Source organism: Narcine bancroftii, chromosome 13, assembly GCF_036971445.1.
Source record: "Narcine bancroftii isolate sNarBan1 chromosome 13, sNarBan1.hap1, whole genome shotgun sequence".
NCBI classification, from domain to species: Eukaryota; Metazoa; Chordata; class Chondrichthyes; order Torpediniformes; family Narcinidae; genus Narcine; species Narcine bancroftii.
In genome coordinates this window covers 28,438,609-28,452,457 of record NC_091481.1, presented here as the reverse complement: position 1 = coordinate 28,452,457, position 13,849 = coordinate 28,438,609, and the positions used below count along the sequence as shown (strand labels likewise).

The following is a 13,849-nucleotide window of genomic DNA, read 5'->3' as shown; positions in this document are numbered from 1 at the left end:
TATTTTGTGTGTGTGTGAGAGAGGGGTTTCAGAGAAACACTGTTTCATCTAGCTGTAAATGTACAGTCAGATGATAATGAACTTGAATTAAAGTAACAATGGTATTAAAGGGTGTTAAGGATATGTTGAGTAAAAATAAATTGCAGGGCAACAGGGAAAATAATGAGGGAAGAATGAGACAGGTGGAATTCTTTTGTTAGGTGCAAGTATGGATTGGATGGCCCAAATGACCTCCTACCATGTAAGTAGGAAGCCAATGTTCCAGTCAAACCCAAATGTTCACACTAACATCTTACCCAGTAGAAAGTACCCATTAAGTCAGCTTTGCCTTTGAGACCACCAAACCACAGGAGTTTAGCTCAGTCCTTTGAGTAAAGTATGTAGAAGAATCAACTACTGACCAACAATTATTGTCTTCACTGACATGGAATAACGTACCACAAAAAGGTGGGTGAATGAGTAACTTCCTCATTTAAATAGTTCAATATTCACTATATAAAACGAGCGATTGCCAATTCCCTTTAATTTTACAAGGCTATCCATCACATCATTCTTTCTCCTCTGCCAAACATGCTCTTTATTTAGGTTGATGCCTCACTCTAATAGTTTTTTTTCATGTACGCATCTTGAGAGATATTTGCCTGCCCTGATTACACTATCAGTAGACATGGAACATAACAGATCCCTTTGCTGCTGTTGACATCCACACCATTCCAGCAGAGGTCACTGAATAGAAATCCAGAAGGACAACATTGAAGGGCAATATATTTTCTAATCCATGGACTTTGAGGCTAAATGCTGTTTCCTAGTATTTCCCCAGCCTTATCCTGTTTATTCAATTCAGATAAATGACTGAGAACCTTCAGATTACTTAGATCAGCCATTCTCAACCTTTTTTCAGCTATGGGCCCCCAAGGACTTTGCTCAGTTTATGGGCCCCTTTCCGTGGGAAGCTGTCAGTTTTGGAATCTTCTGTATTTAGCTTGTACTGACTAAATCTTTTTCAAAAAACCATAAAAAGTAAAAGAAAATAAGGCTTTTACTTAAATGTGGTGTGGCCCTCAGGCGGGGGTGGAGGGAGAATGGCTTAATTATATCATCAACTTGCTGGATTAATATTTTTCAGTTCCAAAGGTTGTGTGTGTTCTGTCTGCAGTGACATATTTGAGGGTTTCATGGAATTTCAGCAATCTGAAAATATATAATAAAGTTTAATCTCGGTTTATTTGCCTTTACATTTTATTCTCCATTTAAATCAATAGGGAATAATATTAACCAATGTGTAAAACCATTCTATGGGCTTTTTATCTAGAATGTAAGATGAAAGTATCACAAATTTAGGATCCCCTTCAGCTAATACATGTACTATGCATTGCTGTTTAAGGAATGGATAATACTAATACTAATACCGTGACAGAGGCGCACCAAAGAAAAGGTACAAGGACTGCCTAAAGAAATCTCTTGGTGCCTGCCACATTGACCACCGCCAGTGGACTGATATCGCCTCAAACCGTGCATCTTGGCGCCTCACAGTTTGGCGGGCAGCAACCTCCTTTGAAGAAGACTGCAGAGCCCACCTCACTGACAAAAGGCAAAGGAGGAAAAACCCAACACCCAACCCCATCCAACCAATTTTCCCCTGCAGCCGCTGCAACCGTGTCTGCCTGTCCCGCATCGGACTTGTCAGCCACAAACGAGCCTGCAGCTGACGTGGACTTTTACCCCCTCCATAAATCTTCGTCCGCGAAGCCAAGCCAAAGAAGAATACTAATATTATGATAGCTTGCAGATTTAGATCTACTGCATGGTAACAGGCTGTTTTGGCCGGTGAGTCCATGCTGCCCAATTTACACCCCATTAACCTACACCACTGGTATGTTTTGAATGGTGGGAGGATGGCAGAACTCCTAGTGAAAACCCACGCAGACTCGGGGAGAATGTACAAACTCTTTCCAAACAGCGGGGGAACCTCGGTCCAATCCCGATCGTTGGCATTGTAAAAGTGTTGCGCTAATCGCTACGCTGACCGTGCACATTAGAATGAGCTTCACTGTTTAAAGCAGGGATTTCCTTTGAAGGTACTGATGAATATCACGCTGAGGATATTTTATTATCAGCCTAGAATCTAGTACAAGTAGATATCCTCTCCTTTTGTCAAAACAGAAAAACTTAATATGTGCTGAAAACACTTGGTTGATTTCACCAATAGTTGCTAAATATGAGTAGCTATTTGTATCTCAGCTGGATTAGTTCGAATCATTATTTAATGTCATTAATATCTCTCACAGAAAATGTCAATGTTTTAACTAAAATCTGTAGTTATGCCTCACCACACATCTACAATATTTATCTCTGGATCTCAAAAAGCTTAAACCCATATTTCCAATCCTGATGTTTGCACATGTTGATATTTGTGTTTCTAAAGACATAAGACCATAAAATCCTTTTCAAAATTCCAAGACACACACACACTCACCAATATTGTATGTGGCGAAACAAGGCTGTTAAAGTTACAATGTAGACTCTGGAACTCTTACATTTTAGTTTAGATGACTTAAGTTCACCACATCTTACTTTGTAGCTACTTAATAAATCTATTTTGACTTAAAATCCACAGGAAAACTTTTCCCTCAGCAATCAGTTTTAACAGCAATCTTTTAACAATGGATTGCTGGCATGTTGGTTGGTACTGTCATCTGTCATACTTTTCCCAGCTGCTTAAACATAATTCTCCTTCGAAAGTATTTTGTCCATTAGGTTTAGTTGGGCTGCACTATTATACAACATTATCTACATCAGACATGCACAACTTGTACTATAAACATTATATTTATATATATATCTATATATAGATTTATATATAGATATATAACACTAACAATTCAATAGCCACCAAGAAACTATAGTATAAAGCTTTTTATTTCTGAAATGAATAGATTTGTCTGTTATTAACTTCAGTTCTCATTGTAAGAAATGTTGGAACCATTCTTACCTTCCTTGGGACTTATCAGACTTCTCTTAGTTGGGAAACAAAACTAAGAGTGAAAGGACACATGGTGGTTTTTATGATAAAACCCCAAATGGAACCATTAACTGATTGGATAATAATTTTAGCAGTAACACATGAAAAGATGTCATAGTTTATTTTTAGCAATCATTCAACATCTGACACACAATTGTCAGATGGACTCAGGAAACACTTTGTTATCTTTTGCTTACATTCTAATACATTTACACAGGCAACATGTAAACTATTTTAATGAGAAGTCTTTGAACAGAGGACTTGAAATGAATTAAAGCCTATGTAAATTAGCATTTAAAATACAATAAAATATCCCCTATTTTTTGACACATTGAAATAATAATATTTTGCATCAGGGAATTTTGATACTTATTTCACCAGGAGGAAAACTCTTTGATCATTAATCTGAGATGTCGATCAACCTTTCCATTACAAGTTCTTTGTGCAAGTAATTTTTACATCTTTCCATCCACGAGGAAAAAGAACTCCATTTTAATGCACTCTAAGTATTTTAAGAAATCTATCTTATTCTATTTATCTGGGTGCAGCATTTTGGATGTTGTATTGTTGCAGGGCAGTAGATTAATGTAGTGATTAGTGTCATCCTGTTAAAGCATCAACAATTTGGGTTTGAATCTGGCATTGTCTATAAGGAGTTTGTACGTTCTCTCTGTGTCTGCGTGGGTTTCCTCCGGGTGCTCAGGTTTCCTCCCACCATTCATGGCAGCATGGGTTCTTGGGCCGAAAGGGCCTATTACCATGCTATATGACTAAATTAAATTAAATATAATTTTGCACATAGTGATAAATTTCTAATAGATTTTATAGTTCTGAAGAAAATTCTTTAAGTTACAACCCATGGAAATACACGAGTTGAGAACAAAAGAAGCCTTCCATCTTAGTACAACTAAGGGCGATGTGACCTATCAAAAGCAATGAAAGGCTGTCTCAGCAATAATCTATTTGCTTATTTATTTTTACTGATGAGATGAAATTTTAAAAATGGTTGGTTGTTACTGCAAAAGTAGATCAGTGCTTGCCTAAATATATAAATTTATTTAAATTAGGCAATTATGAAGAAGTAGTAAAAGCATGATCCATGCAATCACAGCTATTGTTTTAAGACTTCAGATATAGATTTTCTAGGGTGCAACATGTACTTCACTGGATGTTTACCTGAATGAAATGTATCTAAAAATGCAATTCTTTGTCTCATTATCTTAATTAAACATTCTGAGAAAGAGAAGATGGCATTTAAACAAATTCAGAATTTGCAGTCAGAGGTAAAAATACTTCATTGGTAATATCTCTTGTCTGAATATATTAACAATCAGAATGTTTTTTTAGAGCATACTATTTGAATACTTTGGATAATTTGGGGTGATGAGGTTTTGCTAAAATATTTGATAATTCAGGAATGCAAGGCATGCTGTTATCAAATTAAGGAATTTAAGTCTGAAAGTCTTTTCTTAGTATTTATTTCAATTGTCTTTTTTATTGTTTCTGTCAATATTTTTATTAACATTAAAATTTCACATTGTGTCCACAGAGATGTATGTTAAAAGTCACAATTAAATCATATCATTTCATCCAAGGTATTCCACCTTTTAATCAATTGTCATTCAGTTGTCTATATTAAACTTGTTTTTATCTTAACTTCTGGCATCTTAGTACATATTGTGTTTTTAAAAGGTATAATACAAACTTGATACACTTTTTATTTAGTGCCAGAATTTATAGATACATTTTATCTACAGATAATGCTCAAGATCTTGTTGTTCATGTATGAACAAGACTAACAGCCCTTACTGTTTTTAATGTGCAGGTATTACAATGAGCCAGGTGTGAAGTTAAGTTCAACAGTTCCAATCTAAAGGGTACCCTGCCATATGAACTGTCACTCCTGTTTAAACAGCAATAATGTTCTTGCATTGACATTGTAGATACAAGTTAAAATGAAGCAGAATTATGTTTTAATTTCTGTCATTGAAAATGAACTTCCACGAGTTAATAGTTCAATTATTTCACAAGTTAATTATATTTTGGACATTTTACAAATATTTCTTTCATTTCACACTTTCTTTCTGTGTATGATTTGGCATCAAATTCACTATTTGAACTGACATTTCCTCGTTGAGACTTGACACTGCTAATAAAGATATACTGCTAAGATTGCTTAATGTGGCAGACTGTTGCTAGTTCAAATGCCCCTTTTGATAGCAAATCACAAAGAAAAATCTCATAGAAAGTTTGTGGACAAGTACAAACTAATCAATAACAGGCAGGAATTCTTTGCTACTCACAGAAATACCTAGCTAAAGGTTAAAAACAAATCTAAAACTAAACATTATCAACAAAAGAACTGAGGACGATAAGATTCCCTCTTGTAACATTATTGGATCTTTCAAGAAACCTATCAAAGAAAAAAAGCCTGCAGTTATTGAGTTGACCAGAAATGTTTCACACCCAATCAATTACTTTTAAATTACAGTGCCTTATTAATGAGCCAACTCAGTAATCTTGTGAATGGCCAGGTACAAAAACAGAACATTATACAATATTTAATATTTATTTGAATATTGTTAGTTAAGAGGAAAACTCTTTTCCATGGTATATGCTGAATTATCTAGACAGGCAGAACAACTTTATTCTTTTGGAGGTCCTCCCACTCTACTACCATTACAGTATCCACAAATGGGATTCCAATGTAACAAAGGTGAGTGCGCAGCTTTAAGGATTTTTCTTAAGATGGGTCGTTAAATTAATAATTAAATGTTCTCTCTTGCATTTATGAAGGGGAAGGGTTGTGAATTAAATTAAATAGTCTTTAAAAATAGCTCAGAGATCACAATAGTTGTCAGCACCATCCGCATGTCAGTGGGCCGAGTGTGGTGATGACAACAGCAGGTCAGTAAAGAATTACTTGTTGGCTTTTTTCAATATTAATTTTTATTCAAGATTATTTTATTGTCATGTAATAAAACAGAGAATGTGATATTATACAAAATTTCTTTTAGTCTACTCTAAGATAGATTCATTAACAGCAAAAATACCCAGCACCCCTGTATCCAGAGAAAGAGAAATAAAAGAGATTCTCCCCCCCTCCCCCCCCCCCACCCCCCAACCCAGGGTCACTGAATGTCTATGGCTTTGCCTCTTGTGTTCCTGCAGCCACACAACCTTCAGTCTGAACTATCGGCACCTGAACTCCAAATGCACACCACTGACATGATCAGGAATCATTCAGTGCCCTCTTGCATCCCGGTTCAGATATCTGGCCAGTCTGAGCCAGTCACCAGCAGTCTACAGCCTGATAGAAGTCTTTCGACTGCAGTTGCCAAAAGCATGCATCCTACGTGGGCACCTTGCTTCAAGTCACCAACAGCCCCCTCCTGTGTGTTCTTCAGCCTCGGAGCCGCTCACTGGTCCACCACCAAGGTCACCATCCCATAGGCCATTTCCTCTGCTTTTCCAATTTTCTGGGGCCTTGCACCAGTTCTCTGCTTCCCCAGAGTCTGCAACTGCCATTTTGAGCCATACCCTGTGGTCATTGGATTTTAAAATAAACTATTGTTAGCTCCTTTAATAGGCTGTTTAGGCCTGTACAGAGCCAACAGCAGTTGAACTGGCCAGTTGTACTTCACTCACCGTGGGTCCACACCACTGCTGCTTTTTGTTTAATGTGTCCTATCATTTACTCCGATGCTTTCCATCAAGGTGGTATGAATGATGCAAAAAAGTCCATCCTATACAACATCAGCCAGGGTGGGGGGAGGGGCCAGACAGTTCAGTTTGTCAGTGTACCTGTAAATAAAATAAAATAAAAGAAACAAAAAGATAAATAAAAGTAATTGACTTCTTTTTGAGTGATTATTATTAATTTGCATCTTAACTGAGTTTTTAAATTATTAACCATATAACCATATACGGAGCGGAAACAGGCCATGTTGGCCTTTCAAGTCCACACCGGTTCACTGATTTTGTGTGCCTTCTTCAGGCATTGGTGATTTTAAGTGTAGTGTATCTTTGAGAATTTTAACATCTATCCACAGGTACTCTGTACTTTGGATGTGAAATCTCATATTAAAATATTCAAAAACATTGGTTGTGTGGGAGAAGCCAGTGAGTGGCCGTGGACAATAGCTTCTCAGACTGGAGGCCTGTGACTAGTGGTGTGCCGCATCTATACATTCCTATTATGTATATGACAATAAACTCTCATCCCAACTCATCTTAAAACAAATTGATGAATAACTTTTATTTTTTGTAATTATTCAGAGTTTCAAGTTTCCAAATGTCTCTGATCCTTGGGGAGATTTTTACTTGCGTCTGGTGGTACCTGCAGCTCACACACTGCTAAAGCAAATGCCATTAGAAACCATGTGTCCATGGAACTAATGCAATGAACGACAATACATGTGGGACAAATCCAGTGTGATCTGACCCAATGAATTGACATAAGGTCAATGAACAGACTTTCAAAAGCCTCATCCCTCCACCAGTACTACTTATCTCATACACTGCTCAATATGACAGAGTTTAGAGCTTCGTCCCATCAATCACCAACAATTTCTTTCAATAAAAATTCAGGACTAATTTTCATTATTCCCCCATATAATCATTCAATTAGCATGGTTTTAATCCACACAACTGTATCTTACAGCTGGAACAGAACACTAGCTACCCTGTTAGATTAAACTCAACATATCCAAACACAGTGTTTTAAAACGCATTCCCCTCTCTTCAGGGAAAGATGGCATATAATTGGAAGAAGGGGCAGCTAACCAACAAAGAGCAGCATAGCTGGATGCCCTTCCTCCATGAAAGAGGTAATGCAAGCTATTGCAGAACTGTCCATTGTTGGAGCTCTGGCCAAAGAATTGAAATGATAGATGACAGTATCCCCATAACAATTCCACTTCCTTACATCTCACACTCGCTCAATCGCCTCCAAATTGCAAATTATTTATACTCAAAGCTCTTATTTTTGCACCCTCCCTTCATCATATGTCTACTCTAATTCTCCTTTCAGATAGCCAATGAGTGGTAAGCAATTTAGAAATATGCTGGAAACACAGGACATAAATGACCTGTAACCAAAGTAGATAGCATTTTTCTGTGCAGCACCTCTTGCTCTGATTCTCAAACTTGGTTTGAGGTATTTATTTTCTGTTGGCTTTTATTTTTGCTTTGAGGTGAAATGGTCACTATAAAGAAAGCATTGTTGATGCTGAGTGAAGTGAGGTAGCAAAGTTCAAAGTTATTGTCAGTGTACATACATGACATCACATACAACCATGAGATTCTTTATTCTGTGAGCCATGCAGAATTTCTAATTATTAGTAACTGTGAACTACTCAAGAAGAAAGAAATGTAAACAAACTGTGCAAATGCAAAAAAAAAATTAAATTTAGACATACAGCTTAGTAACAGGTCACTTTCACCCACACGTCCGTGCCACCCAATTTACCTACACCCCCAGTACTTTCGATTGGTGGGAAGAAACTGGAGCCCCCGGGGAAAACCCATGCTGACACTGGGAGAACATACAAACTTCTTACAGACAGCCATTGTAAACTTCTATGCTTACCATGCCACCCCATATTCAGTAATAAATAATGAGCAAAGAGATCTTTAATGAATCCTTGAATTTATATTGTTCAGGAGTATGACAGTTGAAGATGAGCAACTATTCTTGAACCTGGAGATACAAGTCCTGTGGCACCTGTACCTTTCTTGATGGTAGCAACAAAAACAGTGCATGTCCTGGGTGGTGGGGATCCTTAATAATTACTGCCGCTCTCCGACAGTAATATTTCATGTAGATTTTCTTGATGGTGGGGAGAGGTTTGCATTTAATATACTAGGCTGTATTCATTACCTTTTGCAAGGTTTTCCGCTCAGAGGTATTGGTGCCCCCCCCCCCCCCCCCTACCAGGCTGTGATGCAGCTGGCCAGCACACTTTCCACTACACATATGTAGAAATTTGCCAAGCTTTCTGACAACGTACTGAACGTCCGCAATCTCTTGAGGAAGTAGAGGCGCTGATGTGTTTTCTTCATGATGGCATTAGTATGATGGGTCCAGGAGAGGTCCTCTGAGGTAGTGACCCACAGGAATTAAAAGCTGCTCACCATCTTCACCTCTTATCCGCAATCGTACACCTCTGGTTTTCCTTTCCTAAAGTTCACTATCAGCTCCTTAATCTTGGTGACATTGGAAATTATGAATGTTGGAGTTGAATGAATTATTCATGGATAACCCATTAAAGATTTATATATATATGTAAAAGACTTCCCTTCTTCTTTCTCCAGGCCACAGGAATATATGTTTAACATGCCAATTATTTTTAATCATCACATTCAAACTGCAGAGTTTTCCGTGAGATTTATTTTCTACTTGAGGATAGTTTGAGCATGTAACCAGCAAGTAGTCCTTGGTTTCCCCAGTATCTATCCTTTGGGTGTCTTGTTTACTTAAATGCAAACAAAATGACAACTACAAGGACACCCAGCAATAACCTATATATTTTGATGCTCATGGAAGTCAAGTCAGAGCTATTTGGCATCTGCAATGTGTCATGTGTTCAGTCCATCGCACTGTGCATCATGGAGGATGGCAACCTTTGTGACACTCCATATTGTTTTCACCTGATGTCTGACAAAGCAGGATTAAATGTACTCAGCCCTTTGAACAGAGTATCAGTTATGTCTCTTAGGCAACAGAGGGTGCAAACAATAGTGTTGCCAATATCTCCACTTAAATTTGGAGGAGCCCAATTTATACAAGATAATTGACCAAGTCACCTTGAAAGTCATAAGTAACACAGACCTTCTCCCTGTCTCCTCTTCCAACAGCTAGAAATGTTCTTTGCTGCTTTTGCTAATTTTCCCAAATATACTGGACTCCAAAGAGAAGACAGACTTCTGTTCACCTGTCCTTAGGAATGAATTCCCATATTAATAAATTCAAAAGTCTGACTAACATACATGCATTCATTCCTATGAATGGCAGAACAGGTTTCTTCTTCTCTCTCCACTTCTAATACATGTCTTTTCTTATCAGTCTTGTGTGTTTTATGATAACCAAGTGATTTTTTGCAATGATAGGACAAAATTGACTCAGGGTTCAGTAAAATATATAACTTGTTGTTTTAATGGGAATGAGCATGCACATCAGTGAACAACTGAAAGCCTTTAAGTTAAAGAACACTTTAGACTGTGCTTTTAAGACTTGTTTAAAGGAGCAATCAAAGGAGCACAGAATTCTACTTTAAATACTGCTGTGGGGAGGGGGAAAGATAGGAATGGGGGGGAGGGCTTTCTGGATGAGGATATGAAATCAGCATTTTATTCCAAATGATGTCACAATCTATTCTGTATAATACTAGCAAGTATCAGTAATCACCTGGTGACACTTTTGCCTAGATTTAATCATCTCGAACTGCACTGTTTTGGAACCAAATTTACACCCTTCATGCCTAAAACATGGTCACCTTAGAGCAAAGTTTTAGAGACATACATTCTATCCATTCGTAGATAAACCAGAAGCAAAAATGAAGGTCATCTGAGAAGTAACTTTCAACAATGTCTGAAATGCCTGAGTTGCACCAGCTGCTTCAAATATGACCTTTGGCTACCTTCTGGAAGTCACTGTATTTGTGGTAGTTTTATTCCAATGAGGGTAGAGCACATTGCAGGGTGTCAACATTGTTACTAACTTGGAAATTCTGCCGTGTGAAGCTAAATCTAGATCACTATTCTTTTAACTCTGGGCATTCAGCCCAGCATAAAGAGAATTGATTCACTGTAAAATGCCCAGAGTTTTAATATTCTTAAACAGTCAGCAAACTATTTCAATAGTAACATGTGAAGAAGTTAAAGATTTGAAAAAGTTTATTTCATGGTGTTAGCTAAAAAAGTGTGATTGCAGTTATTTAAACATTTTTTTATTATATACTGCATCATATAGATTGAAGATCATAAAAAGATATGTAAATCTTCCTTCTCAGTGTTTGCTTTGGTGATTTTTCCTTCTTGTGTCAGGTAAACTCAAATATAAAGTAAATTAACAATTTTCCTTAAAATATGACTTTCAATACTTTTTATCTTTAACAAAAAAACTGGAAGAAATAATTCATTTCCCTGTTTATCTTTTACATAGCACATTGGATCATTGATTAACATTAAAGACACTGTAAAGTGTCTGAAGTATTAAAGGACTTTAAGTATGCCTGAAAGCAAAGTACTACAATTTGTTGCACAAGAACTGTTCAGTTGCCTAGATTCAAGAATATTTGCCAAAATCCACTGATGCAGCCATCTGTTCCAATGACTTCAATAATTCTTGAAACTCCGTCTTCCATGGAGAAGAGCAAACTACTCCAGGTGAGGGGTTATCTTTCATGCCATCAATCAGCAAGTGATTTATATCAGATATACAAATGCCTAAATATCCTTTAGCTATGCACCTTGTGAAAAGTTGAGGCACCTCATTCATTTAATTGCACTTAACACCCAGATACTTGATTTCTGGTGGGGAGAAGCAGGCAGATTAGTAAGAGGGGCTTGACTAAGGTGGGCACAAGTAAGTCCTGGCAGATTGATGGGGGCTTTTTGTTCAAGCTGCCTGAGTCTACATGAACAAGTTCATATCACAGGTGAGGAAACAAATAAATAAATAACTAGATGCTGAAAATCTGAAATATAAAAGAAAATTCTGGATTTTTTTTTTAACAAACACTCAGCAGGCCAGACAGCATTCATCAAAAGAGAAAATGAATTAGCATCTCAGATCAAAACATCTTTATTAGAACTGGGACCAATGAGACAACACTGCATCCTCAAAGAGATAATTGGCAAAATAAATACAGTACTTGGCTTGAACAGATGGTGTGTGGAAAACCACTGGAGAGGTACCCTTCGTGGAAGAGCTTATCTCAGACATCAAGCCTTCCCAATGTAGACAAGCTGAAGATCGGAGGCACCTCACCGTCTGCTCACTACAGGAATCTTCATCAAGTGGCATAATTGAGATACACCGGGAAACTGGATGAACCTTGTACCTAACTCCTCCATTCCATAGCTGCTTTGAGCAACTCCGTCTGACCAATTATAAAGCTAAGTAAAAGTAAGTGCTTTTTAATTTTCTTTCTTTTGTCTTAATTAATTTCTAATCCCTATATATGGTTAAAATTATTTTATATTTTATAACTTCATTCATTAATTTTACTATTAAAATATTTTAATTGTTTTTAAATGTCTCCACTTCATTAGGAGAAATTGTATACAATACAAGAATACTGCAAGAAGTATTTCCTGATGAGGGGTCACAGGCCAAAACACTCTATTACCTTCCATGATGTTGCTTGACTTGCTGAAGTCCTTCCAGAGTTTTGTGTGTTGCATAAAAACACTGCACTTTTCAAGAATCCTCAGTTATTGTCGTCAAGTACAGGGTGAATGGGCGAGAACAGAAATGACAGCTGGAGAATGGGATTTCTGGGTAGCTGCTTTTTTGGCATCTCCCTGGCATGATGCCAAGCAATCTTGGGATATGTTTAATAATCTTCAGTCACAAAGATGTATCAAATTGACAGGGCGACTAAAACCAACAACATGAGAGATGCCAGAACCTTAAAGAGTACAGTCAACTCGTACTGCTTCAATCCACAAGCCCCAATACACTCAAAACCTTCTCATTCACACACACCACCTCCTCCCACTCCCACCAACCCTAACACACACACACACAAACAGACATACATACCCTACCCACATACATGCATATGCATACACACACCATATACATTCACCCTCCCTCATACACACGAGTACATAACCACACATAAACACACAATCCAAACACAGACAGCGCACATGTACATTGCAGATGCCTGCCCACTCACACACGCCCAATGCACACACACAGCTTGCCCAGTTACACACACCTCTGCCAAGACACAACCTCCTGCACACACACATCAAGCCCACATACTCTATGCACACACTGCCCACACCTTGTGCTTTCACCCACAACCACCCTGTGCCCACACCCCATATCCGCCCACCCACCCATACTCACACCCACATCCACCCTGTGGCCACCCATACTCACACCCACACCCGCCTTGTGCCCGCACCACCACCCGTCCCATGTCCACACACGCACCCTACACCCATACACATTCTTATTGCGTGTCTGTCCACCCACCATACACAAATGTGTGCATGCACACCAACCCCATGCCTGCAAACCGAACCTGTGCCCACAACCACACGCACACCTACTGTGTCCCCACACCCCCACCATCACCCACTCTTACGAGAACCTACAGGAGGGCACCCACCCCTTGCCTGCAAACCCTGTGCCTAGTGGCAGTTTAATCATTAGGCTGAGTAGGCTGAAGGCCAGGGGCCCAGCAGGAAAGCCAATATGGTTCAGCCTACTCAGTGAAGGGGAGGCACCTGGTTTCTACTTACTGTGCCTGCATGGGTGAAGCAGGTGGGCCTATGGATGTTTCTGGGAGCAGGCAGCATGAAGATTTGCAGCGTGTGTGCGATCCACCACCTACCCACCAAACTATATTTTTACATTTTTATCATCCAATTGGTCAGAGATGTTAAAAATCTAATAGTTTGGTGGAAAGGTGGAGGATTGGGGTGGGGGTGGGGTGAGGTGTGGGGGTTGAATCCTGCCCATTAACTCCACTATGCTGGATAACAAGGAAGAATTTAGAAGCTCACCACAACAAACACGACATGACCCGGCAGCAGGCAACTAACTACCACCTGGGGAATAGGTAGTCCGGAGCCTGCAGTTGGGTC

General features: G+C 38.6%; 1 long non-coding RNA gene across 5 annotated transcripts in view; it reads left to right on the top strand.

Annotated features, from left to right (window-relative positions):
* LOC138748227 (uncharacterized) overlaps nucleotides 1-12,394 on the top strand; it is a 75,611-nt gene extending 63,217 nt beyond the window's left edge. The window contains exons 5-7 of one of the 5 annotated variants that reach the window (XR_011347878.1): nucleotides 11,187-11,410; nucleotides 11,770-12,152; nucleotides 12,299-12,394. This is a non-coding gene — a long non-coding RNA (uncharacterized lncRNA). Of the gene's footprint in view, nucleotides 1-1,384; nucleotides 4,500-4,571; nucleotides 4,618-4,847; nucleotides 6,069-6,193; nucleotides 6,799-11,186; nucleotides 11,411-11,769; nucleotides 12,153-12,298 lie in introns of those variants that run through there. The other 4 variants (XR_011347881.1, XR_011347883.1, XR_011347880.1 and 1 more) reach the window with 4 other exon arrangements.
* The last annotated feature ends 1,455 nt before the right edge of the window (nucleotides 12,395-13,849 follow it).